General features: G+C 39.3%; 1 long non-coding RNA gene across 15 annotated transcripts in view; it reads left to right on the top strand.

Annotated features, from left to right (window-relative positions):
- LOC147344027 (uncharacterized) overlaps positions 1-26,928 on the top strand; it is a 100,531-nt gene that overhangs the window by 60,695 nt on the left and 12,908 nt on the right. For 11 of the 15 annotated variants that reach the window (XR_015155610.1, XR_015155599.1, XR_015155598.1 and 8 more), the window contains one exon: positions 93-230. The exons of 1 other annotated variant lie outside the window; for it this stretch is intronic. This is a non-coding gene — a long non-coding RNA (uncharacterized LOC147344027). Of the gene's footprint in view, positions 1-92; positions 231-10,275; positions 10,708-17,859; positions 17,993-26,928 lie in introns of those variants that run through there. 3 more of the 15 variants (XR_015155603.1, XR_015155602.1, XR_015155604.1) reach the window with 2 other exon arrangements.

The following is a 26,928-nucleotide window of genomic DNA, read 5'->3' as shown; positions in this document are numbered from 1 at the left end:
TTGACTCAGGTCAGGCTTTAGAGTATATGTAATTGTGAAATGCCATTCATTCATTCACTCAACAAACAACTGAATCTCTTGCCCTTTTCTAGGCCCTGTGCCAGAAGAAGGGGATACCACGGTAAACAAGAAACAGATGAATAATAATGTCAATGCTAATCTGTGCTAGGTTTTCGAGAAACTCTAAGGGACCAGGAGAGAGAAAAACAATGGATTTGGGAATGTGCACGGTAAGTCAGGAGGCAGGCATGCTTCAAAGAGGGATATTCCTGAAACACATTCTCTCAGCTTGGCGGATTCACCTATCTGGCAGGTGGTGGTAGCCATTTAGGCAATGTTTATGCCTTTATGCAGAGAAAAAAAATGTTATCGCTCTGCTTCACAGTTCTTTTATAAACACAAGCAATTCCCTGCTACGACGCTGGGAATCTCTGTATTGCCAGCACATGAGGGAGGGCTTAGGACATAGCAGGTATGTGACAGTGTTCAGTAACAAAAATGGAAAGGGCTTTTAGAACAGTAGGATGTTGAATCTGTGGTGTCATAGAATAAATAAGTTCCACATTTTCTCTACTTATTGTTGAGTTTTTGGCAATAGTAAAGTACTTTGACTTTTTTTCTTGATCTTTCTGAAATCAAAGCAACCCCAGAGAATGTAAACTCCTGAAAAAATGTTGGGTTTCTCTTTCATGTGAAAGGGGAAAAACCCCTCCAGTTTCTGGTGTAGTAGATATTATGTATATGTTGATTTTGCCTGTGTTGCTTCAGTTCAAGTCAGGCACTTCTGTCGTGATATGGCATTCGATATCTGACCTTAGGATGCTTTCAAAAGCATCCTACAGATTTATTCCTGTATGTATAATGAAGAACCCTGCACTATTTTAGAGCTTTTTTTTAATTAAACTACACTAAAGCTAACTTGTGACATAATTTTCTCATGTACTCCTAAAAGGACTATGAAACAATTATTTTGACATTTCTTGAATTTATTTTAAAACCAGAAAAATTATATATTTATTAATCTGGTGAAATGATGTGTAAATAATTAAATTCTAGAATGTCCACATTTTGAGACATCAGTAGGACTTGGTGATCATGAAATTTTATGTGTCAGCTTGGTTGGAGTATGGTGTCCAGTTGTTTGGTGAAACGCTATTTTGGATACTGTTGTGAAGGTACTTGGTGGACGTGATTAACATCCACAATTCCAGTTGACTTTCAGTAAAAGATATTAACCTTTGTAATGTGATTTTTGATTCATCCAATCAGTTGAAGACCTTAAAAAGCAGAAACTGATATTTCAGGAAAAGATGGAATTCTGCTTTAAGACTGGAACATAGAAATCTTGCTGGAATTTCCAGCCTACTTGCCTGCTGTATAGATTTGGAACTCAAGACTACAACATCACCTCTTGTCTGCATTTCTAGCTTGCTGGTTTGCCCTAGGGACTATTGTTTTTTTTTTAAACTGAAGCACGGTGGACTAGTGGTATTATATTAGGGATTTTGTTTATTTTATTTTTCAAAGATTTTTTTTTATGTAGACCATTTTTAAAGTCTTTATTTAATTTATTACTGTATTACTTCTGTTTTATGTTTTGGATTTTTGTCTGTGAGGCCTGTGAAATCTGAACTTCCTGACCAGAAATGGAACCCATGCCCCATGCATTGGAAGGTGAAGTCTTCACCATTGGTCACCAGGGAAGTCCCTATATTAGAGATTTTTTGACTTATCAGCTCACATAACTGAATAAGCCAGTTCCTCAAAATGCATCTTTTCATATATATATAATAGGGTATACCATCAGTTCAGTTCAGTTGCTCAGTCGTGTCTGACTCATTGCGACCCCATGGACTGCAGCATGCCAGGCTTCCCTGTCCATCACCAACTCCTGGAGCTTGCTCAAGATCATGTCCATCAAGTCAGTGATGCCATCCAACCGTCTCATCCTCTGTCATCCCCTTCTCCTCCTGCCTTCAGTCTTTCCCAGTATCAGGGTCCTTTCCAATGAGTCAGTTCTTCGCATTAGGTAACCAGAGTATTAAAGTTTCAGCTTCAGCATCAGTCCTTCCAATGAATATTCAGGACTGATTTCCTTTAGGATGGACTGGTTGGATCTCCTTGTAGTCAGTCCAAAGGCATCTCAAGAGTCTTCTCCAGCACCACAGTTCAAAAGCATCAATTCTTCGGGACTCGGCTTTCTTTATAGTCCAACTCTCACATCCATACATGACCACTAGAAAAACCATAGCTTTGACTAGGTGGATCTTTGTTGGCAAAGTAATGTCTCTGCTTTTTAATATGCTGCCTAGGTTGATCGTAGCTTTTCTTCCAAGGAGCAAACATCTTTTAATTTCATGGCTGCAATCACCATCTGCAGTGATTTTGGAGCCCCCCAAAATAAAGTCTGACACAGTTTCCACTGTTTCCCAATCTATTTGCCATGAAGTGATGAGACCAGATGCCATGATCTTAGTTTTTTGAATGTTAAGTTTTAAGCCAACTTTTTCACATTCCTCTTTCACTTTCATCAAGAGGCTCTTTAGTTTTTCTTCACTTTCTGCCATAAGGGTGGTGTCCTCTGTGTATCGGAGGTTATTCATATTTTTCCCAGCATCTTGATTCCAGCTTTTGCTTCATCCAGCCTGGCATTTCACATGATGTACTCTACATTTAAGTTAAATAAGCAGAGTGACAATATACAGCCTTGATGTACTCCTTTCCCAATTTGGAACCATATAAACCATATATAGGTGTATACCACATATAGGATACATATGTTTTTGTGTATATATATCTCCAATGGTAGGGACCTAACAGAAGCAGAAGCTATTAAGAAAAGGTGGCAAGAATACACAGAATAACTGTACAAAAAATATCTTCATGAACCAGATAATCACGATGGTGAGATAACTCACCTAGAGCCAGACATCCTGGAATGTGAAGTCAAGTGGGCCTTAGGAAGCATCACTATGAACAAAGCTAGTGGAGGTGATGGAATTCCAGTTGAGCTATTCCAAATCCTGAAAGATGATGCTGTGAAAGTGCTGCACTCAATATGCCAGCAAATCTGGGAAACTCAGCAGTGGCCACAGGACTGGAAAAGGTCAGTTTTCATTCCAATCCCTAAGAAAGGCAACGCCAAAGAATGCTCAAAGTACCACACAATTGCACTCATCTCACACGCTAGTAAAGTAATGCTCAATATTCTCCAAGCCAGGCTTCAGCAATACATGAACCGTGAACTTCCAGATGTTCAAGCTGGTTTTAGAAAAGGCAGAGGAACCAGAGATCAAATTGCCAACATCCACTGGATCATGGAAAAAGCAAGAGAGTTCCAGAAAAACATCTATTTCTGCTTTATTGACTATGCCAAAGCCTTTGACTGTGTGGATCACAATAAACTGTGGAAAATTCTGAAAGATGGGCATACCAGACCACCTGACCTGCCTCCTGAGAAATCTGTATGCAGGTCAGGAAGCAACAGTTAGAACTGGACATGAAACAACAGACTGGTTCCAAATAGGAAAAGGAGTATGTCAAGGCTGTATATTGTCATCCTGCTTATTTAACTTAAATGTAGAGTACATCATGTGAAATGCCAGGCTGGATGAAGCAAAAGCTGGAATCAAGATTGCCAGGAGAAATATCAATAACCTCAGATATGCAGATGATACCACCCTTATGGCAGAAAGTGAAGAACTAAAGAGCCTCTTGATGAAAGTGAAAGAGGAGAGTGAAAAAGTTGGCTTAAGCTCAACATTCAGAAAACGAAGATCATGGCATCTGGTCCCATCACTTCATAGCAAATAGATGGGGAAACAGTAGAAACAGTAGTTGACTTTATTTTTCTAGGCTCCAAAATCACTGCAGATGGTGATTGCAGCCATGAAATTAAAAGACGCTTATTCCTTGGAAGGAAAGTTATGATCAACCTAGACAGCATATTAAAAAGCAGGGACATTACTTTGCCAACAAAGGTCCGTCTAGTCAAGGCTATGGTTTTTCCAGTGGTCATGTATGGATGTGAGAGTTGGACTATAAAGAATGCTGACCACCAAAGAATTGATGGTTTTGAACTGTGGTGTTGGAAAAGACTCTTGAGAGTCCCTCAGACTGCAAGGAGATCCAACCAGTCCATCCTAAAGGAGATCAGTCCTGGGTGTTCATTGGAAGGACTGATGTTGAAGCTGAAACTCCAATACTTTGTCCACCTGATGCGAAGAGCTGACTTACTGGAAAAGACCCTGATGCTGGCAAAGATTGAGGGCAGGAGGAGAAGAGGACGACAGAGGATGAGATGGTTGGATGGCATCACTGACTCAATGCACATGGGTTTGGGTAGTCTCTCAGAGTTGGTGATGGACAGAGAGGCCTGCGTGCTTCGATTCATGGGATCGCAAAGAGTCAGACACGACTGAGCTGAACTGATCCCATATATTTGTCTACATCTCTCCATGTATATGGATACACACACACACACACACACGTATGTGCGTGTGTGCTAAGTCACTTCAATCATGTCCAACTCTGTGACTCTATGGACTGTAGCCCACAAGGCTCCTCTGTCCATGGGGATTCCCCAGGCAAGAATGCTGGAGTGGGTTGCTATGCCCTCCTCCAAGGGATCTTCCCAACCCAGAGATCAAGCCCATATCTCTTATGTCTCCTGCGTTGGCAAGTGGTTTCTTTACTACTAGCCCCACCTCAAAACCCCTCCCCTTCCATATGTATGTATGTATGTATGTGTGTATATATATATATATATAGCTGATTCTGCTTCTCAGGAGAACTCTGAGTGTTGTAGACTATTTGGTTCAACTGTTTGGTTCTTCTTTCCTACAGTCTAGTTGAACTTGAGTAAAACTGGTAACAATTTCTAGATTTCTACTGCTTTGATGAGAGACCAGAGAGATTTGAAAGGAAGCCAAGGCAGTGTCCCACTCTTAAAGCTGCCCTCCCAAAAGGAAAAGAGCTTTTGGCACTGGGGAGAGGAGCACTGAGCACGTCCATTTATTTGATTTATTTTGTTGTGTATTTGGCAAAACAGAAAAATATGGATAAGACTTTTTCATATACCATCATATTAATCTGGTAGGTAAGCTGTGAGTCATGAGCCTGTCCTGGAGGGAGAAACAGGGCTTCATGAAATATCTGTGTCCCTCTTCTCTATAACAGGAGGGTCAAGGAGTACAGCAGCATTCATCTCATGACAGGATTTTTATCTCCTCTAATGCATAAAATGACTTGATGGGAAGGGGGAAACTAGAAAAGATACAGTGGATATAGTTCTAGAGTCACAGATTCAAATATTTTGCAGCTAAGATTGACTTGAGATTTTTCTTGGTATTGGAGTGTCTTTTCTTGGTTTGGGGTATTGGTACTTGAGGTGACTCACTTTATTCTATCACCCCAACTTGAGTCTAATAGAACCAGCCAAATACCTGGAGATTCCCAAGGCTGATACCCAGCTGGTTACAGGTATCATTGGTTGTGTATGTTACTGACCATCATTTCACTCACCAGTGGGAATAGAATAGCTCCTAAATAGCTAGAACAAAGATGCAGAAGTAGAGTTTCTCTTTCTTCCCCATCCTCTCCTCTTCAATTTCAAGTGTTCCCACCCTGGGTCTTCCACCTTTCAGCAGCATTTGTTCTTTCCTTGTCCTGTGCTCCATCAATCTGGATGGAAGGGCTAGATGTATATACCATCTCTTTTTTTTTCCTTAGGATCTCCTTTGCATTCCCCTTTGACCCAGACCAACTTTACTCACATTTCTAATAACATACATCTTACCAACCTCTTGTGACTTAGTTTTTCTTGTATTTACACAAGCTCTGGGCTTCCCAGGCGGCTCTGGTGGTAAAGAACCTGCCTGCAAATGCAGGAGACATTACAGACACAGGTTCTATCCCTGGGTCAGGAAGACCCCCTGGAGGAGGGCATGGTAACCCAGTCTAGTATTCTTGCCTGGAGAATCCCATGGACAGAGGAACCTGGCGGGCTACAGTCCATAGGGTAGAAAAGAATTGGACACAACTGAAGCAACTTAGCACGCACACAAGCTTTAAACAGACCTTGCAATTATGATCTCTGAAAGGCTGGGTTGAGGAAGGATAGTATAATTCAGAATATGGAGTTTGGTTACAATTTTACAGAATATAAATGGGGTTACATGTCTTTCCCAGGACATACAACATCTATTACTTAAACTTGTACCTGGTTACTAGCTCCTAACTTGACTGCTGACATCAGCACAAAGAATATGATACTTTATTTTTCTAGACTACAAAAGATTCCTTGAGTAGTCTCTCCCTGATCCTTGGGGTAAAATGATTTATAGATAAGAATGATTAATAGAACTGAAGTGACTCTTAAGAAGTCTAATTGACCTCACTGCTTCCAGGTGGTCATTGCTAGACCAGCAATGACGAAACAACTTTAGACTCACATAAGCAGTCTAATTAACTGCAGGTGACTGCCTGAAAGCCTATGTTGATAGGAATTGTTTGATCAAATCCAGACTCTGAATTTTCCGTAATTGATATGTGATATCTGATATGGATAAGTGATAGGAAAGTGCTGACACTCCTGACTCATAGATTCCATTCTTGGTTAAAATCAACGGAGATAGAGAATTACTCCCTTCAATTTAAAATGACTTCACACAGGGAGAAAGGGTTTCTGGTGAGCAAAGGCAGAGGGAAATTCATCTTGCTACAGAGGAAAGAGGAGGTTGACAAATCGCCATATTTTTTGAGTGTGATAACTTTTCTGAAAATGTGCTAAAATAGAATAATACTCTGAAGATGATTATCTGGACTGTGAGAGAAACTTTAAAGGCTAATAGAATGGCCTGCTTGTTTTCCTAGCTCATAAGGACACGCTACTGAGAGTGAAAGTGTGAAGTCGATGAAAATTGGCCTTCCTCACAGCTGAGTGAAGAGGATGTTTCCATGGTCAGAAAACACTCTTACATTGGGCTTTCAGTGCTCTAAATTTAAACATATAAATTAAAAAATACTGTTTTGCCGAACTGTGTGAAATAGTACATTTTCCCTTTAATGGAAAATCCATTCCCACATAAAAACATAACTTGCTGTTCTTGGTTCAGATAGCTTCAGAGAAACTTTTTTTTTGGTATCTTCTTCTAAAATGCGGGCACCCTAGACTTAGCTAAGAAATAAACAGAAACCACAATACATTTATTTCAGAGATGTTAGCCTGCAAATAGGATTATGTTGTGGCTAAGGCCCAACAAAAAACATCTAAAGGCTAATGAAGTCTTTGTAAATGCAGGCAAATAGACTTACAACCCCCTTCATACTATGTGCAGTGACAGCAATAATACAACCACTTTTTGAATAATAAGCCATCATTTATTATTATATACCTGCTTGTCTCCTGATTTGCTTCTTTCCTTTCTTCCTCTTGCTTCCCATCTTCTTGTTTCACATATACTGAGTTCCTATTATGTTCTAGGAACTCTGTAAAGCTCAGGATATGATGGCATTGAATTTCTGAATAGACAAGGCTTCTGGCTTCACAGAGTTTACACTCTAATGTAAATTTATACTCTAGTGGGGAAAGCTGGGTATGCATTATTAACAATGATGTGTTGTGTCAGGATGGATTGAATTGTCTATCTATATCCTTTTGGTGGACAAAGGGGAAATTTGGGGACTAGAAGAGAGTGATTTCAATATTTTCCTATTTATTGCTCACTAATACTAATATGAGGAAGGGCTTCCCCAGTGACTCAGTGGTAAAAAATCCTCCTGCAATACAGGAGCCACGGGAGAGGTGTGTTCGATCCCTGGGTCAGGAAGATCCCCTGGAGAAGGGCATGGCAACGCACTTCAGTATCCTTGCTTAGAGAATCCCATGGAGAGAGGAGCCTGGTGGAATATAGTCCATAGGGTTTGCAAAGAGTTTGACATGACTGAAATGACTCAGCACGCATGCACACTGTATGAGGAAGGCAGAGACAAATGTATCTTTACTATGAAATAACCTAGATGCTATTTTACAAAGAATTGGATTAAGTTCATATTAATAGGAGAAGTCAAACTTTAAAAAAGGATATAGGTCAGATATATTGATCTTTAGAAAGAATTACCTTTATTGTGGTAGGTTCTGTCCTATCACCTTGATTCTGATTCACCTGATTACAGCAGGGCTTGATTCTGCTGTAATGTGGGAACTGCCAAAGAGTGGCTCCAAACTTGCTCACTTTCTCTCTAATCCCTACTTATAGGTCTCTCTTGACTTCAAGGGGGTGGTTGAGGGTAATGAATATTATTGTGCTGGGAGGAAGGTATGCATGGTCAGTTGCAACTCTTTGTGATCCCCAAGGAATGTATAGCCCATCAGGCTCTTCTGTTCATGGAATTTTCCAGCAAGAATACTGGAGTGGGTTGCTGTTTTTTTTTCTCCAGGGTGTCTTCCTGACCCAAGAATTTAACCCAAGTCTTCTACATCTCCTGCATTGGCAGGCAGATTCTTTACCACTGCCTTACCTGCTATTGAATGTTAATTGTTAGTTCAATAATTTTAATGAACTAATTAGTCTATCATTAATCTAGCTATTGGTTAAAGTATTTTAATCAAAATTGCATACTTATTTGGTTTTCAGAGCTGTATCTTAGTTTAAAAAACAAGAAGGACTATTACAAAATTGAAGATGAACAATCAAAGCCCTAAGTTTCTTTAAGAAAGATGTAGTTGTGATGATGAAACAATAAATACTTTTTGGATTATTCCAATTTAAGAATATCCAGCTATCTTGACATAGAACCTGTGGCTTCTAACTTTTATTCCATGGACTTTTGTAAACAGAGATTTTTAAGTAATGCCACAGTGAAAATAAATAAAAGAATAATCTAGGTATTATACCAGAATCAGAAATATACTTAATAGTTAGAGGTTTTCTGATAAAGAATAAAAAAATCTTGTAGTAAGATATTTTTACCAAAATTTATACCAAAAATATAAGATGAAACATACAATTTTGATCTTAATTTATTAAGATTATTTATCTCTAACATCTTTGTTACTTCATAAGGTAAAATATTTCTTTTTATTGGGGATGGTCTTGATCACTGCCTCCTATACAACGTCATGAACCTCCGTACATAGTTCTTCAGGCACTCTGTCTGTCAGATCTAATCCCTTGAATCTATTTCTCACTTCCACTGTATAATCATAAGGGATTTGATTTAGGTCACACCTGAATGGTCTAGTGGTTTCCCCTGCTTTCTTCAATTTAAGTCTGAATTTTTCAATAAGGAGTTCATGATCAGAGCCACAGTCAGCTCCTAGTCTTGTTTTTTCTGACTCTATAGAGCTTCTCCATCTTTGGCTGCAAAGAATATAATCAATCTGATTTCGGTATTGATCATATGTTGATGTCCATGTGTAGAGTCTTCTCTTGTGTTGTTGGAAGAGGGTGTTTGTTATGACCAGTACGTTCTCTTGGCAAAACTCTTGTTAGCCTTTGCCCTGCTTCATTCTGTACTCCAAGGCCAAATTTTTCTATTACTCCAGGTATCTCTTCCTATTTTTGCATTCCAGTCATACATAATGAAAAGGACATCTTTTTTGGGTGTTAGTTCTAGAAGGTCTTGTAGGTCTTCATAGAACTGTTTAACTTCAGCTTCTTCAGCATTACTGGTGGAGAAGGCAGTGGCACCCCACTCCAGTACTCTTGCCTGGAAAATCCCATGGATGGAGGAGCCTGGTAGGCTGCAGTCCATGGGGTCGCTAGGAGTCGGACATGACTGAGCGAATTCACTTTCACTTTTCACTTTCATGCATTGGAAAAGGAAATGGCAACCCACTCCAGTGTTCTTGCCTGGAGAATCCCAGGGACAGGGGAGCCTGGCGGGCTGCCGTCTGTGGGGTTGCACAGAGTCGGACACGACTGAAGCGACTTAGCAGTTGCAGCAGCAGCATTACTGGTTGGGGCATAGACTTTGATTACCGTGATACTGAATGGTTTGCCCTGGAAATGAACAGAGATCATTACGTCATTCTTGAGATTGGATCCAAGAACTGCATTTTGGACTCTCTTGTCGACTATGAGGGCTACCCAATTTTTTCTAAGGGATTCTTGCCCACAGTAGTAGGTAAAATGGTCATCTGAATTAATTTTGCCCATTCCAGTCCATTTTAGTCCATTGATTCCTAAAATGTCAATGTTTACTCTTACCATCTCCTGTTTGACCACTTCCAATTTACCTTGATTCACTTCCAGTTTACCTTGATTTTTCCAGTAGTCATGTACGGATGTGAGAGTTGGACTATAAAGAAAGCTGAGGACTGAAGAATTGATGCTTTTGACTGTAGTGTTGGAGAAGACTCTTGAGAGTCCCTTGAACTGCAAGGAAATCAAATCAGCCAATCCTAAAGGAAAATCAGTCCTGAATATTCATTGGAAAGACTGATGCTGAAGCTGAAACTCCAATATTTTGGTCACCTGATGCGAAAAACTGATTCATTGGAAAAGACCCTGATGCTGGAGAAGATTGAAGGAGGAGAAGGGGACGACAGAGGATGAGATGGTTGGATGGCATCACCAACTCAATGGACATGAGTTTGAGCAAGTTCTGGGAGTTGGTGATGGACAGAGAAGCCTGGTGTGCTGCAGTCCATGGGGCTGCAAAGAGTCGGACACGACTGAGTGACTGAAGTGAACTGAACTGAAGGTAAAATAAGATGAACATTTCTAACGTCATTTGACGTATCAGAGGGACTTTTTTTTCTTTTTTTCTAAGTACGTTCATTCAATCATAGATGATGTCATATAAAGCTCTCTGAATGTGTTCAGTGAACTACTTTTATTCAATTACCATGGTCAAGTGAGTAATGGTGTTTGGTGGGCAGGAGTGGGGTGAGAGTGGGAAATGCTGCTTTCAAATGAAGGCTCTTCAGTAGTCTTGCTGACTTCTAGTTTCTTAAGTGTGCAGCAGTGGGATTAGAGGAAGCCTAGAGAAAGCAAATAAAACAAATTTTAATCATGCAGCTATTTGAAACAGCAACATAGAGGAGTGAAACCAGCCTTTGATGGGGCCCATTGGTGGAGAAATCTAATCAAACAGCATTGACCTGTGATTAGTCTGTCCATACCCTCTTATGACTAATGAATCCCAGTTAGAGGGCATTCCCCATAGAAAGTTGCAGAGAAAGATTGTGCAGCAGAGTAGGCCAGGGCCCTGGAAGCATAAATATTGGAGTTAAAGTCTATGCTTCTTGTGCTCTCGACCTGCATCTCACCACCTCGAGTTGGAGTTGGGAAGAGTGATCTCTTAATTTTTTCATTCTATATCTTTCCTTGGAACAACGCAGTACACTGAAAATAAACAAATGCATCTTTTAAGATCCATTTTACTAATAAGATTAAAATTTGAACTTGTTATGAATTTATATATATATAATTTATATATTATGTTATAAATTTATATATATATAAATATATATATATATATATTACTTTAAACTTCACCTGGATTTTCTTTCCTGTTCTTCTTTCTTGATTCTATTCCCTGACACATGAAATTCCAATATGATCAGATCAGATCAGATCAGTTGCTCAGTCCTGTCTGACTCTTTGCGACCTCATGAATTGCAGCACGCCAGGCCTCCCTGTCCATTACCAACTCCTGGAGTTCACTCAGACTCACGTCCATCGAGTCAGTGATGCCATCCAGCCATCTCATCCTCTGTTGTCCCCTTCTTCTCTTACCCCCAATCCCTCCCAGCATCAGAGCCTTTTCCGATGAGTCAACTCTTCGCATGAGGTGGCCAAAGTACTGGAGTTTCAGCTTTAGCATCATTCCTTCCAAAGAAATCCCAGGGCTGATCTCCTTCAGAATGGACTGGTTGGATCTCCTTGCAGTCCAAGGGACTCTCAAGAGTCTTCTCCAACACCACAGTTCAAAACCATCAATTCTTCGGCACTCAGCCTTCTTCACGGTCCAACTCTCACATCCATACATGACCACAGGAAAAACCATAGCCTTGCCTAGACGGACCTTTGTTGGCCAAGTAATGTCTCTGCTTTTGAATATGCTATCTAGGTTGGTCATAACTTTCCTTCCAAGGAGTAAGCATCTTTTAATTTCATGGCGAACCTTATATATATCTTCCCATGCTTAAGTATCTCTCTCTTGCATGTTTGTTTTCATCATTGTTTTAGAAAATGAGATATTATACCCACTTCAGTGCATTTGGATTTTATCAATCAATAATTCCTATGGAAAGTTCTCTAGGATAATTGGTCTTCTAGGTATAGAGACATATATCAAGAATAACATTTTCTTTTTTCTTTTTTAATGCTTATATTCATTGTTTTATTTATTTTTTTTAAATTTTACTAAATTTTCTAGATGCTTCACAGAAATAATAAAGAATGTTGGTATTATATATCATTCCCTCTGTAATACTGATTAAATACTCTATGACAATAAGATATGATATAAATACTTTGAGGTGTCATCACATTCTGTTTGCAAATATTTATTTTTAGTTTTGGCATCTATATTCACAAGGAGAACTGGTTTATTATTCACTCAAAAGATGTTTATTGAGTACCTGCTTTATGTCATATATCAGTCTGGGTACAAAAGCTATCATATTTATGCATAAACATCCCTGTCCTTACTGAGTTTACATCCGGGAGAAAGTGTTCTTTCTCTTCTTCCTCCTCCTCCTCTTTTTCTTCTTCTCTTTTGGTTATTACTTTTATCAGATTTGATATTACAATGATTTTATCTTCTAAAATTTAACTGAAGAAACTTTCACCCTCCTGCTAGGAATGGAATAGATTAAATATTTGTCTGTTCTTTCAAAGATAGCAAAACATGGCTATGAACCCAGCTGGTATGATGTCTTTTTTGAAGGTGGGCTTTTAATTGCCTTCCCAATTTTATGATGATTAGAATATTTGAGTTTTCCATTTCTTCTTAGGTCAATTTAAGGAATTTGTGTTTTCAGGAAAAACATTTTCAAATCTGTTTTGAATGCATCTTAAAAATATGTATGTGATGTATTCTCTTGTAGTGCTTTTAAGTTCTCCTACATCTGTGGTTATACTTCTTTTCTCAACTCTAATGTTGCTCTATTTTGCGCTCAGTTTTTCTTATTCAAGTGCCTGATTAAAAAATTATCTATTTTTTTCTTCCAAAGAACCAGTTCATGGATTTCTTTGTCTATTTTTCATCCTTTCTATTCTTTGTTTTCTATTTCATTAGTATCAGTTTTTATCTTTATTCTCTCTTGATTGCTTCTTGGTTCATTTTATGGTTCTTTATCCCCCAACTTCTCAAGATTAGCACAAAGCCCCTTTTGTATTATTCTTCCTTGCTCATTCTTCTTTAATAATAAAGGTATTTCAAGGTATAATATTTCTATGAAATAGAGTTTTCCCTTTATCCTATAGATTTCTGGAAAAAAAAGTTTCTCTTTTTGCTTTCTAAGTGATTCTGATTTCCCTTTCATTGTACTTTTTTGATCTAAGACTTATTAGAAATATGTTTCTAAATTTTTTCAGTGGTAATTCTTATCAGTTATTTCAAGTTTCATTGATATATGATCAAAAGATATAGTTTGTAAAAATCTTTACTTTTGGAATCAGTTAAGTTTTTGAGTTGAGTACATGATTAACTTTTCAAAATGTTCAGTGGATATACAAGAAAAATTATATTCTCTATTTGAAAGTAAATGTTCGTGTAGAGACTCAGTGGGGTGCTGATAAACGTTTAATAGCCAAATTTCTAGATATGATTTTTAGCATTTATAGCATTTCTGTTTTCCATGGTGTATATACACCTGTCATGATCTATTTCTAGTTACTAATGTGACAACACTGAATATGGAGATGGGATGAGATACTCACAATTGGCTTCCAAAAACTAGTATACACTAATTCATCTATTGATTTAAGTAGCTATTAAATCAAGCTTATTTACTGTATTATTAAATTCTTCTATAACCTTAACTTACTTTTGACCACTAGGTTCTGAAAGAGTTGTATTGAAATTCCCTATTTCAATGGCATTTTTCAAGTTTTCCTTGTGTGCCTAATAGTTTTTGATCCACATATTTATCTGCCATTTTTTGGTACATATCAGTTCAGTTCAGTTGCTCAGTCATGTCTGTCTGACTCTTTATGACCCGTGGACTGCAGCACACAAGGCTTCCGTGTCCATCACCAACTCCTGGAGCACTAAATTCCTCAATTAAGTTTTCTACCACCACATAATGATGCTTTCAGAGAAGGGAATGGCAACCCACTCCAGTATTCTTGCCTAGAGAATCCTGTGGACAGAGGAGCCTGGTGGGCTGCTGTCCATAGTGTCGCACAGAGTCGGACATGACTGAAGCGACTTAGCATGCATTGGAGAAGGAAATGGCAACCCACTCCAATATTCTTGCCTGGAGAATCCCAGGGATAGAGGAGCCCGGTAGGGTGCCGTCTATGGGGTCGCACAGAGTCGGACACGACTAAAGCAACTTAGCAGCAGCAATGATGCTTTCAATCCTATATAATGTTTTAACCTTAAATTCCACCTTATATGATATTAATGTTGCCATATCTGTTTTCCTTTTGTTTGCATTTGTCTGATATCTCCTTGCTGATCCTTTTATTTTCCATCTTTATCACGTCAACTTAAATACAAGTTTGCAAATAGCAAAATGTATGTAACCTAGTCCAACAGTCTTTATATTTTAGTAGGAGATTTCAGTCTGTGAATGATTTCAGCCATTCGTTCAATGTAATGACTTTATTTCTTCAATCATTGCATTTCATTACTCTTTCTTTTTTTATGTTTAAAAATTAATTTATTTTAATTGGAGGATAATTACTTTACAATATTGTGATTTTTTTTTTTGCATACATCAACATGAATCGGCCACAGGTATACCTGGATCCAACCCATTCTGAACACCCCTCCCACACCACGTGGCATACCCAGGAGCCTACTCCTTTTCTTGTTTCTTCTGTTTCCTTTCTTTTAACCTAGCTGGTTTAAGTTGATATTCATTCTTTTTCTTTCCCCCTGTTAAATGATCATCTTCCACCAGATGAATAAACCCAACTATTTCCCTGACTTGGGTACACTTACGGTCTGATTCTCTGTTTCTCCAGTTCTCCCTGCCCTACAGGATGAGGCCATTAAAATACTTTCACTTCTCCCACCTTTCTTTTCCCTCTTGCTACCATTAAACTTTTGGAATGTTTTCATTTTTTTCCCCAAGACAAATGCCTAGATTTTGCTATTACAATTTAAATATTTAATAGAGTTTTCCTTCTAGGAATTTACCCTTCTAGGGCATAGAATTAGGTTTCAGTCTGCTCTTAGCTGTAGATTTGATTCTAGTGTTAACTTCCAATATTGTAAATGTTAGTCTGAGTTTTTTCTTCCTGTGTAGGTAGTTGTTGTTTGCTTGGTAGCTTGTAAGGATTTTCTCTTTATCCTAAAGAGATCAAAGATTTTATTATGGCATGCCTCAGTATCTCCCTCACCCCCCCACCGCCCCTTATTCCTGGCCTTGAAATCAGAGAGCTTTTTTAATCTACAGAACCAAGTTGTTCATTATGTCAGAAACATTTTCTGCTTTAACTAAATACTACCTCCACTCATCTATATCCCTTTATCATGCTAAAATATCTGCTACTCATATGTTAGGGCTCCTGGATATAGGCTCTAAGTCTCTATACCTTTTCCTTTGGTGTTTGAAATATTTCTTGTAGGTCATTTCCTAGGTTACTAATTCAGATTTCAATAATGATCCCCTATAAAAAAGTAAAATGCTGCTTTTGTTTGATAAAATTTCTCCTTTAAATTTATTCAGACTTCCAAAAGCATAGATAGATTTGAAGTCACAGAAGCCAGGTGTTGGAATCCTCCTTCGTCTCTTACTAGCTTGTGACCTTGAACAAGGTACTTATTCTCTTAAAGCTCAGTTTTCTTATCTATGGGGAAAGAACTGATATCACCCACTTAACTATAATCATGATTTTAAGATAGGAAATAAACAGCTACTTTTTGCAAGGTATTGGGTACCTAAAGAATATTTCATAACTATTTTAGTGTATCATTTGATTAAGGATCCATATTAACAAAAGTAAAATTGAACCCTGTAGGAGGAAACCATTAGGCTTTTTTTCAACATTGATTACGCATTCTTATGCAATTTTTGGTGGCTTTTCCGCAAAACATTTTTAAGCTTTGCTAATAGAATTATAATGTCACATTCGTATAGCAATTGACAGTTTATCTATAACCCTGTGATTGAAAACAATTATTATTATGATAATGATGCTGCTGAGTGAAATGATTTTCCAAAGATTACCTGGCTAACAGGTAGTGTAGACTGCGTTTATTCTCTGATCTGAAAACATTTCTCCTGTTGAGAGTCAGTGCCACAAATATCAATAACTGAACTTTTAAAAAATTTAATCATCAGTTTCTGGTTGAATTTTATTCATTCAGCTATATATACAATGATTAGTAATTCATTCATTCTATGTACCATACATCATTTTGATTGCTAAGGAGAAAATGGTGAGCAAAAACAGATGTAGTTTCTCCTTTCATGAAGCTTACAGTCTAATGAGAGAGATATATATTAATCTAAATTCATATGTGTGTGGTGCATGCTCAGTCGTGTCCAACTCTTTGCTACTCCATGGACTGTATATAGCCCACCAGGCTCCTCTGTCCATAAGATTATCTCAGCAAAATACTGGAGTAGGGTGTAATTTTTTCCTCCAAGGGATCTTCCCAATCCAGGGATCAAACTTGTGTCTCCTGCGGCTCCTGCATTGACAAGCAAATTCTTTACCACTGAGCCACCTTATACATACATATAAAGTTACCACTGAGAAGTACATATGACTAGGAGCTTTTACATTGTCAGGAAGGTTAAAAAGGGCTGCCTGAGGAAACGATGATAAGGTGAGGTCTTAAGGAAGAGTTCTGTTAGCCAGGCAAAGGAGGGTTAAATGGGGAGAGGAGCCTTCAATATAGAGGGAATAGCATACATAAAGATCCCGTGTTGAGAGCAAGCCTTTCAGATGAGAGATTGAACTCAGTGACACTGGAACCAAGGTGAATGGGGAATGTGTGAGGGGAGGCTGCAGAGGGAAGTGGGGACTGGAAGATGCAGGATTCTGAGAGGCATGTTAAATATTTTTGTCTCTGGCTTAGATTAATAGGATGCCAGCTAGAGTTTTAAGGGAGAATGTGTGTGTGTGTGTGTGTGCGCGCGCGCGTGCATGTGCTGATTGGTACACATCTCTCTGGCTAAAGTGGAAAGAAGGGATTAGAAGAAGGCCAGAGTAGACACAGGTAAATCAGCCACGTGTTTGGTTTGAAGAAGTTCAGATGGGGGAAAATGGTGACTTGGAGTAGGAGGTGGCAATGAAGACAGAGAGAAAGGGATGAATCTGTGAGGTAATTAGGAGGCCAAAGCAATTGGACTTGATGATAAATTATATAGAGAGGCTGGAGTAGAGAAGCTTGAGATGAGATCTAAATCTCTACCCTAAATAGCTAGGTGGATAATAGGTGCATTTGTTGTTTTACGGAGTTCTGAGAGAAGACTGGACTGGGGGGATTAAGATTATGAATTTGGATAAGTATATTCAAGCTGACACCATATGGAGATGAGAGTTGCAGTTGACTACATATGTCAGATGCTCAAGGAGTAGTCTGGACTGGAGATAAAACATGAGTCATCTACTGTAGATCATTATTGATGTTGTGGGTGTAGCTGGAGTGATGAAAAAGATTCTATCTCTTTTACTTACTGAGACATTTATTTCTGGAACTCTTTTTGACTACTTTATTTAGGAGATTTAGGAGCAGAGGCCAGCATGACACTCTAAATCACCAGGATTATCTGCATCTCTACAGACACTGATAGAGAGTGCCTAGGAGCCAGTCTGCGCTGATGCTAGCACTGTTGAACTGTGAGGGAAGGAAAGCAGGTAGACCAGATGGCCCAGTCCTATTGTGGTGAGGATACATGCTTAGATACTATATTGTAAAAAGCAGGGAATAGGAGAACATTAAATCTGAAGAAAGAGGAAAAAACTGCTGAAAGGGAATTTGAGTCGACTGTTTGCTCAAGTAAAGCTGTTACACTGAAGGAGGCTTTTCAAAACTTCAAGTAACCTTGAAGTGTCATATTTCTTTTTCACCATTGGTGGGAATGAGAGCCCCATAAAGATGTGACAAAAAGGACTTTGTTTTGTTTTTGTTGCCCTTGTGAATGGTGCTATGTATATCAATGCCCTGCCACACCATAATTTAAAATGTCTGACCCATGAGCTTGTTATGGACCTCACCGGGTCTTATAGATTTCACAGAGCTGGTTAGTGGCAGAGCTGGAGGAAAACCAAGCTCTTGATACCATGTTTCTTCTCAAGAACTATGATTAGATAAAACTTGTATTTCTTTACAATTGATTCTCCTGGGCATTTTATACCCATCTCATGTAGTAATTCAGCCATATGAACACTTGTTTTGATCTATGGTTTAACTTTTGTGTCTATGCAGCAGCAGCTAGTAATTGGATTTGAGAGATATATATATATATATGTTTCCCAGGTGGTGCTAGTGGTAAAGAACCCACCTGCCAATACAGAACACATAAGAGATGTGGATTCAATCCCTGGGTCAGGAAGATCCCCTGCAGGAGGGCATGGCAACCCATTCCAGTATTCTTGCCTGGGAAATCTCATGGACAGAGGAGCCTGGTGGGCTATGGTCCATATGGTTGCAAAGAGTCAGATATGACTGAAGAAACTTTGCGCACACACACGTGTGTGTCTGTGTGTGTGTATATTAGATATTATATAATGTCATATCAGATATCATATAATTTATATATTATAAATAATATAATTTATATAATGCATGTGTTTATGTTTAATACTATGTACTACATAGTATCTCTCTCTGTATATATATTTTGGATTTGGTAGCCATGAATCCAGAAGTGATAGCTGGGCTATTCAGTCAGCAGTTTCTACTATTTAATAGCAGCAAAATCCAGAAGGGTAGGTAATCGCTGCTGCATTTAGATTGCAAACATAAGACAGCAAAAGCCTGACTGTAGAGGATCACTGTCTTCACTCCTCGCCTTGTGCAAAGGGACTTACTAGGAAATGAACAGCTTCAAGAGCTCTGGCCTTGCAACATAAATCCCTAAGTTAGTTGTAACCTTTACTCTTTGAGTGTGCATCCAGCTTGCTCATCCACATGCACCTGGAGTACCCACTGCATGACCTTTTAGCAGACTCTGGGGGCTGGTTCAAAGAATAACAATCCAGCCCAGCCTCAGCTGGCGGTCTGCACCTGACTCAGCTCTCCTCTGATTGATCATGAAATCCTGGAGAAGCAGAAGCCCGACGATATTGAGATTCTTATTCCAGATCATGCAGCCAGTGGCTTGGGACATGTTTTACACTGAGGGTTATACTCTAGCCATGGTCCATGCTGCCTCTCATGGGGCAGTGATTAAAAACCAGGACGTTGAGTCACACAGTCTTAGATTCAAACCTTCTACTTCCAAGCTGGTTGGAAAACCTAATTAGCCTACTTGAACTTCAGTTTGCTTGTCTGGAAATAAGAGATGATAATACTTGTATCATGGAGATATTGTGAGGAATAAATGCGATGGCAGAGCCATGCAACTATGTCTAATGCTTATCCAATGCTAATGTCTGGAATTTTCTGAAATAGGCATTGCATACTGAGGAAGTTTCTACCTGCAACTTGGGTGGGGCATGGTGGTAGACATCATTGCTCTGGATGTTTGTTCAGGTCCTCTTTTCTGAGAACTGTGCAACCTACTCTAATGCAAGAAACCATTTACCTCAGTGAGGCTGTGCAATAATTCTGGCGAGGGTGCTCATGCCCCATGTAGGAAACACTGGTAAATAGTCTCCCTGCCCTGTCATAGAAAACAGTCCCATGAGGCTTTCTTCTAATTGTTGGAGATATTACTCTTCTAAAGCAGAACCAAATCCTGGCTTGGCCTCAGAACCCTAAGGAGATTGTGTGTGTGTTAGTCGCTCAGTCATGTCTGACTATTTGCAATGGCATGGACTGTATCCCACCAGGCTTCTCTGTCGTGGGTTCTTCCAGGCAAGAATACTGGAGTGGATTGCCATTCCCTTCTCCAGGGGATCCTCCTGACCCAGGGATCGAACCCGGGTCTCCCACATTGCAGGCAGATTTTTTACCCTCTGAGCCACCAGGGAAGGTGGCTGGGTTGGCCAAAAAGTTCCTTCAGACTTTCCATAACATCTTACAGAAAAACCCTAATGAACTTTTGCACCAACCCGATATTTATGAAGTATGTTTGGAGTTTAGTTGACTTGCATTTAACTGAGTCTCAGAGTAGCTCCAGATTTCTGGGGCAGTCCTGGAGCCCAATTTGGCTTCTGCTCTTAGGAACTTCCTTAAATTGAGTCTCTTGTAGTTTCAGTCCAGAAGCTTCCCAGAATAATTAGCCCACCAGAGTTGTGTTCTAGGCTCTAATAAGTATGCCCAGAGTTTGCTCCTCATGGCTTCCTGGAATGACATGTAAAAGGCATGTGGAATGGAGGATTTGTTTGTTAGGTGTGACCCTTCCACATGTTGTGCCTCTCCTTAGTGTGGGAACCAAAAGAGTTGGTTGGACAAATTCTTCTCTTTGTGAATTTCATACATTGGAATTTAAATCTTCTCACTGAACCCAGAAGCCATTCTGTTGTTTTTCATGAAGTAAGAGGCTTGCTGGTAGCTCTGCAAAAAGTGATGGGGGTTTGTCTTATTATTTTAATAGCCTTCCTAGACTGCTGGCCTGTGTTCGGGATGGAGCCCAATCCCCAGGGCATTTTCCTCAATTCTAGCCCCTTATAAAAGTGCATTTCCTAACCCCCAGCCTAATGTCTGCTCCCTGTTCTCCCTAGCGGGGTGCTGGTTCACAGAACCACACTCAGGCTGAGATGGCTAAGACTTGTCATTCAGGTCAAGCCTAAGGACTGGGCTCTTCTGCTCTTTGCTCTCTCCATTCCAGGAGAAGCCTTCTGACTAATAATGTTAAGTTCTTTTTCTCTAGTCATGAATCTTTCTCTAGAAAGAGCCTATTAGCCATCCATAAATTGAGCCCAATGGCATTAGCAGACAAATGGAGTTAAAAGTAGGTCAGGTCTGGTATGTTCCAGCTGTCATTTCCGGCAGTGGAGGAATGACAGGCGCTTGAATTTAAAGGGAATGGGGTGCCTGTTAGCGTTTCCCACTACTTTGCCCTTTCAGTCTTCTCCTTTTGGAAACATCTTTGCTGGGCTGGGCCTCCCACTGGCTGAGTGCGGTCCAGTTCTTAGTCCAGCAGCTAGGTCTTTCTGATCTGGCTCTTCCCTCTCCAGTGTCCTGTTTTGTGACTTCTTTCCTTCCCCCTGAATGCCGTGACTATACCAAAGGGCTCAGTAGTATCCAGGTCTTACCCAAGCTGTCCTTACTGTTTAGGAGGCCTGCCTTCCACACCTCCTAATTCATTCCTAGAAACTGCAGCTCAGGCCATGCGTCCCTCCTGAAGCTCTGCTTTACCACCCTGGACACTGGTATTAGCCCTTCCATGTTCCATGCAGACTCTGCACATTTTACGTGTCCATCCTTACGCATGCCACACTATCATGTATTATAATTTAGTTTCTTGTCTTTCTTGTTACTCTGGGTGTTCCTTGTGAACCTCACCTATCTCTCTCTCTCTTTCTTCTTCTTCTTCTTTTTTTAAATAAACTTCAGTTTCTAGAACAGTTTATTTTTTTAAATCACATGGTGATTTCAATTTATTCATTTATTCAACAACTATTTTTTTAACTTTTCATTTTGTATTGAAGTACAGCCAACTAACATTATTGTGATAGTTCCAGGTGCAGAATAAAGGGACTCAGCCATACATATCCATGTATTCATTCTCTCCCTAACTCCTCTCCCATCCAGGCAGCCACATAACGTTGAGCAGAGTTACCTGTGCTATACTTTGTTGGTTATCCATTTAAAAAAAAAGCAGTGTATACCTGTCCATCCCAAACTCCCTAATTACCCTTTCCCCTCACCCTTCCCCCCACAGAACAGTTTTAGATTTATAGGTAAATTGGAAAGACAGTACAGAAAATCTCCACAGACCTCTTTAGTCTCCTCTATTATTGATGACTTAGACTGGTAGAGTACATTTGTTACAATGTGGTGTAGTATTATCACTAGATCCACACTTCACTTACATTTCTTTCATTTTCATCTAGTGTCCTTTTTTGTTCTCGGAACCAGCACATTGCATTTCGTTTTCATGTCTTCTTAGCCTTCTTTTGGCTGTGACAGTTTTTCAGACCTTTCTTGTTTTGGGTATCCTTGAACTCTTTGAGGAGTACTGGTCAGGTATTCTGTTAAATGTTCCTCAGCTGTGATGTGTCTGATGTTTCTCTCATGAGCTGGCTGGGGTTAGGGTACATGTGATGAACCTGGTGCAACACTGTTGATGGTGCCCTTGCTCATCTGGCTGAGCTGGCGTTTGCTAGGTTCCTTCACCTAACGCTGTCTGTCCCCTCTCCCCCGCCCCGTCTATACTGTGCTCTTTGAAACAGAGTCACCATGTGCAATTATTACTTCTGAGTGGGGAGTCCAGCTGGAGTACATAAATTACTTGGAATTCTTCTGCCTGGCAGCTTTGTTTTTTCTCCCTCATTTACCCATATGTTTTTACATCATTGAATTCTGAGTGATTAGCACAGGAATGGGGAAGTGGTAGGCACTTAATATATTTTATTGGTTCTTGTTTCCGAGTAAATCTCTCTCAATATGGACATGACAGTATAACAGCCTCAATAATAAGAATACTAAAATAGGAAATGCTGTTTTAGAAACACTATTCTAGGTATTTTGGTTCATTTAATCCTCACAACAATACTACTGGGATGACACTATTATTATCACCAAAGAGGATTTTTTAACTTGTCTAAGGTCACACAGCTTATAAACTGTAGAGATAAGATTAAAATCTGTGTCTGATTCCAGAGTCTATACTCTAAAGCTGCAGAGGCTGGAGTGTTCTTTAGTCTCTGTTCCCATTATCTTAGCCATGCTCCATTGAGCTTATCCCCTAAGAGAACAGGGTCCAATATATGAATATTTTCCAACTAGAAGTCCTCTAGTGGCGTATTCTTATTTACTTCAAATTCTTCTTTAAATCTGTAAGACCTCCAAAGCGCATTGGAGCAGAAATTCTTAAGAACTCATATGAGGCCTCCCTTCTGAAGCTTTCTTTGGAATGCTAATCAAGTTCCCCAAGTTACAGAAGCCAGACCTTAATGTTGAGCCCTGAAAATGGGCAGACAGTACTCAGCTGTTATGAACAAGAAAGGCTGCCTGGGCTCATGGTCTTAATATTTTTTTAAACCTTAAAATGAAACACATGGCTCTTCAGGGTTATAGGGAAGGTGTGATTAAAAATGCTTAGCTTTTGGAATTTCCAGGGTGATCTGATAGTTTATGCTAAGAATAGGTCAGAATATTCAACACTGAAACTGGATTGGGAAATCAAAATGTATGGTTAATATACTAATCAGGTATGAGTTGAGAGCATATGTATCAGCCCCAAACATCTCTGTTGTTGTTGTTGTTGTTTTTTTTTTTTACAATGTATGGAGTCTCACCATTATAGAGTAATTCCTTTGGGTCTTGCATATCTTGCTGAAACGTTGAATAAAATGGATGGATTAATGCTTTTATGTTGTCACCAGGGTTCCCTAGTGGCTCAGATGGTAAAGAATCTGCCTGCAGTGCAGGAGATCTGGGTTCTATCCCTAGGTTGGGAAGATTCCCTGGAGAAGGGAATGGGAACCAACTCTAGTATTCTTTCTTGAAGAATTCCATGGACAGAGGAGCCTGGTGAGCTACAGCCCATGGGGTCGCTAAGAATCAGACATAACTGAGCGACTAACACACACAATGCTTTTATAGTCTGTCCCGTGTTTAGATCCCAGAGTGACATCAGCCATTATACATGAGGAAAGGAGAAACTAGACTTAGAGAGAAAACTGACATTTCTGCAGCAAGCAGCTGTTATGCTTTAGCAGCAAGGAATTATGAAATCTTGTATGATTTATCTTGGTACAGTTTGTTTACATACTGTGTAATAATTTCCCCAAATAGAATCTATTCTAGGCCCAGAGTTTAAGAGAGATTTCAGCAATTTATTTTTAACTCCATTTAAAAACACAACAAACAACATCTCCCAAAGCATGATCTTATGTTTTGATTTACAGCCATAAGGAATCTAAGAATAAACCCATTGAGTCATGGAACTCTTTAAACCAAAAATTGCAGAATTCCTTTAAATCAAGATATTCAAAGATTTCAAACTAAACATTGAGCCTTTAGGATGCCCCTATGGGATGGGGCAATCTGTTTGTCATCAAATAAATATGCTAAGCTCCCACATGTGCAGGCAGCTAGAATCTGTTCAGATGGAAAAAAAAAAAAAACTATGCAAAATTACTTGTTTCACTCATTGTTTAAAGGTGATTTATAGGGAATTCCATGTTCAGCAGCTACAGATTGTGGTGCCGCATAACCAATAGCTCTATTACAATACACTTGGCAGCTGACGTTACTCATTGATGAAAGAGGGAGGTATTTTCCCTCTTTTCCTCACCATTTCACATTGAGGTTTATGATTGTTTTCTTATCTGCATGCTTTCAGGATCAATTTAGGCTGTCACAAAAGGAAATTCACTTAGCATTTGTATGTGATTGAATGGCAGGCACCACTCTGAGTACTTTAGGTACATTAACTCATTTCAGCCTCATAACTTTCCTGTGGGTTATATGTTAATATTCCTCCCCTTTTACAGGTGAAGAAACTGAAGCACAGAGAGGTTAAGCAATAGGCCCAAAGTCGCACAGCTAATAAATGATAGAACTGGAATTTGAAACCAGGCCATCTAACCTCACAGTCTCTGCTCCTAACCAGGATACTATGCTGCATCAGTGAATTCATTGCTCTGTGCTGGCAAAATGAATCTGGTGAAAAACTGCAGCTACTTTATTCAAGTTCTGTGTCTGTTCTTCTTCTTATAGAAGTCTGTGATGTTTATCCTGAGAAGAAAAAAAGTGAGGTTGCATGTGAACATCAAGACATTTTTCAGGGAACTCCTGTATCCTTAAGTGAAAGTGTTAGTCACTCAGTCATGTCCGACTCTTTGTGATCCCATAGACTGTAGCCTACCAGCCTCCTCTGTCCATGGGATTTTTCAGGCAATATATACTGGGGTGGGTAGTCATTCCCTGCTCCAGGGGATCTTCCCAACCCATGGATGGAAACGGTCTCCTGCATTCAGGCAGATTCTTTACTATCTGAACCACCAGGGAAGCTCTGTATCCTAAAGATAGTCAGAAATATGGAATAAGCCTAAAGAACAAGAATGTTTGTCACAGTGTAATTTAGGAGGGCAAGAATGAGAACTAGGAGGATGTTCCTCTGCCCCTAGTTGGGAAGTCAATTTAATTACATTTGACCCTTGATCAACACAGGCTTGAACTGTGTGGGTTCACTTATTTGTGGACTTTTCCCAAAAGTAAATACTATAGTCTTGCATGATTCTCGGTTGTTGAATCCGAGGATGCAGAAACTTGTATAAGGAGGGACCTCAGATACAGAGGGATCTTGGGTATGGAGGAATCACATATAGGGAGAAGTGGCTATAGATTATTCAGAATTTTTGGTGGTGTGGGGGGTGGGTGCCCCTAATCCTCACATTATTCTGTCAACTGTATATTATTTAATTGGAAAACATGTATGTATTTACCTTTTGCAGATGCCATTGCTAATAAATATTAACTTGCTCAGACTTCAACAATACTGTGCAGTGGATACTGTTATCTCTGGTTGACAGATACAGTGCCTAATGCACAAGGAGACTAGGGAATTTGCCCAGTGTGGTTGAGCTGGGCTCCAGATGAGCTGGCTCCAGAGTACTGCCTTTAACCACTTTGCACATGATTCCTTGGTGGCCACTGTAATTGTGCTTTTTAAAAAATTTTGATTTGTTTTCTCTTTTTCATTTTTCTGTGCCTGGAGCTGGGCTCCAGATGAGCTGGCTCCAGAGTACTGCCTTTAACCACTTTGCACATGATTCCTTGGTGGCCACTGTAATTGTGCTTTTTAAAAAATTTTGATTTGTTTTCTCTTTTTCATTTTTCTGTGCCTTCCTGAGGGCAATTTGAATTCAGTTTTGATTTCCATAGCATTTTAAAATGTTTCTTTTGTGTATTTTTTATGATTATTACTCTAGGTTTTACTTTATATACATACACACCATATCACAGTCTACAGGTGTCAACATTTACCAGTTTGACTTAAGTGTAGAAACCTCTTCCCTCTTTTTTAATCCTTTTACTCTCTCCCCCTAATCTTGTCTTAGATATTTCCTGTATACACATCAGGAACCATAGCAGATATTGTCATAATTTTTCTTCAACCATCAATTAGAACGTTTTTCTTAAACCATATCATTTAGAAAATTTAAGAGAAGGGAGTATTACTGCATTTATAAAAATCAAAACTATTCTTTTGATTTTTCTGCATTCATTCTTAACATTCTCATCTTCTAAGTTGTCTTATCAGTTTTCTTTGAGTTTAGAGAACTTCCTTCCCTTAGTTGTTCTTTTCTAGTTGCTCTCTGCTAGAAGTAGATTCTAGTTAACCTTTATCTGAAAATATGTTATTTCCTCTTCATGAAGGCTATATTTGTTAATTATAGGATTCTGAATTCATGGTTCTTGTCTTTCAGCACTTGAAAGTTGTTGTGCCACTTTTTTTCCCAGCCTTCAGGGATTCCAATGAGAAGTCTGCCTTGTTCAAACTGGGTT

Source organism: Bos grunniens, chromosome 26 (genome assembly GCF_055505025.1).
Source record: "Bos grunniens cultivar Pamir isolate PY7600 chromosome 26, Bosgru_T2T1.0, whole genome shotgun sequence".
NCBI lineage: Eukaryota > Metazoa > Chordata > Mammalia > Artiodactyla > Bovidae > Bos > Bos grunniens.
Note: the sequence above shows the minus strand (reverse complement) of the source record. Positions and strands in the feature narration are given on the sequence as shown.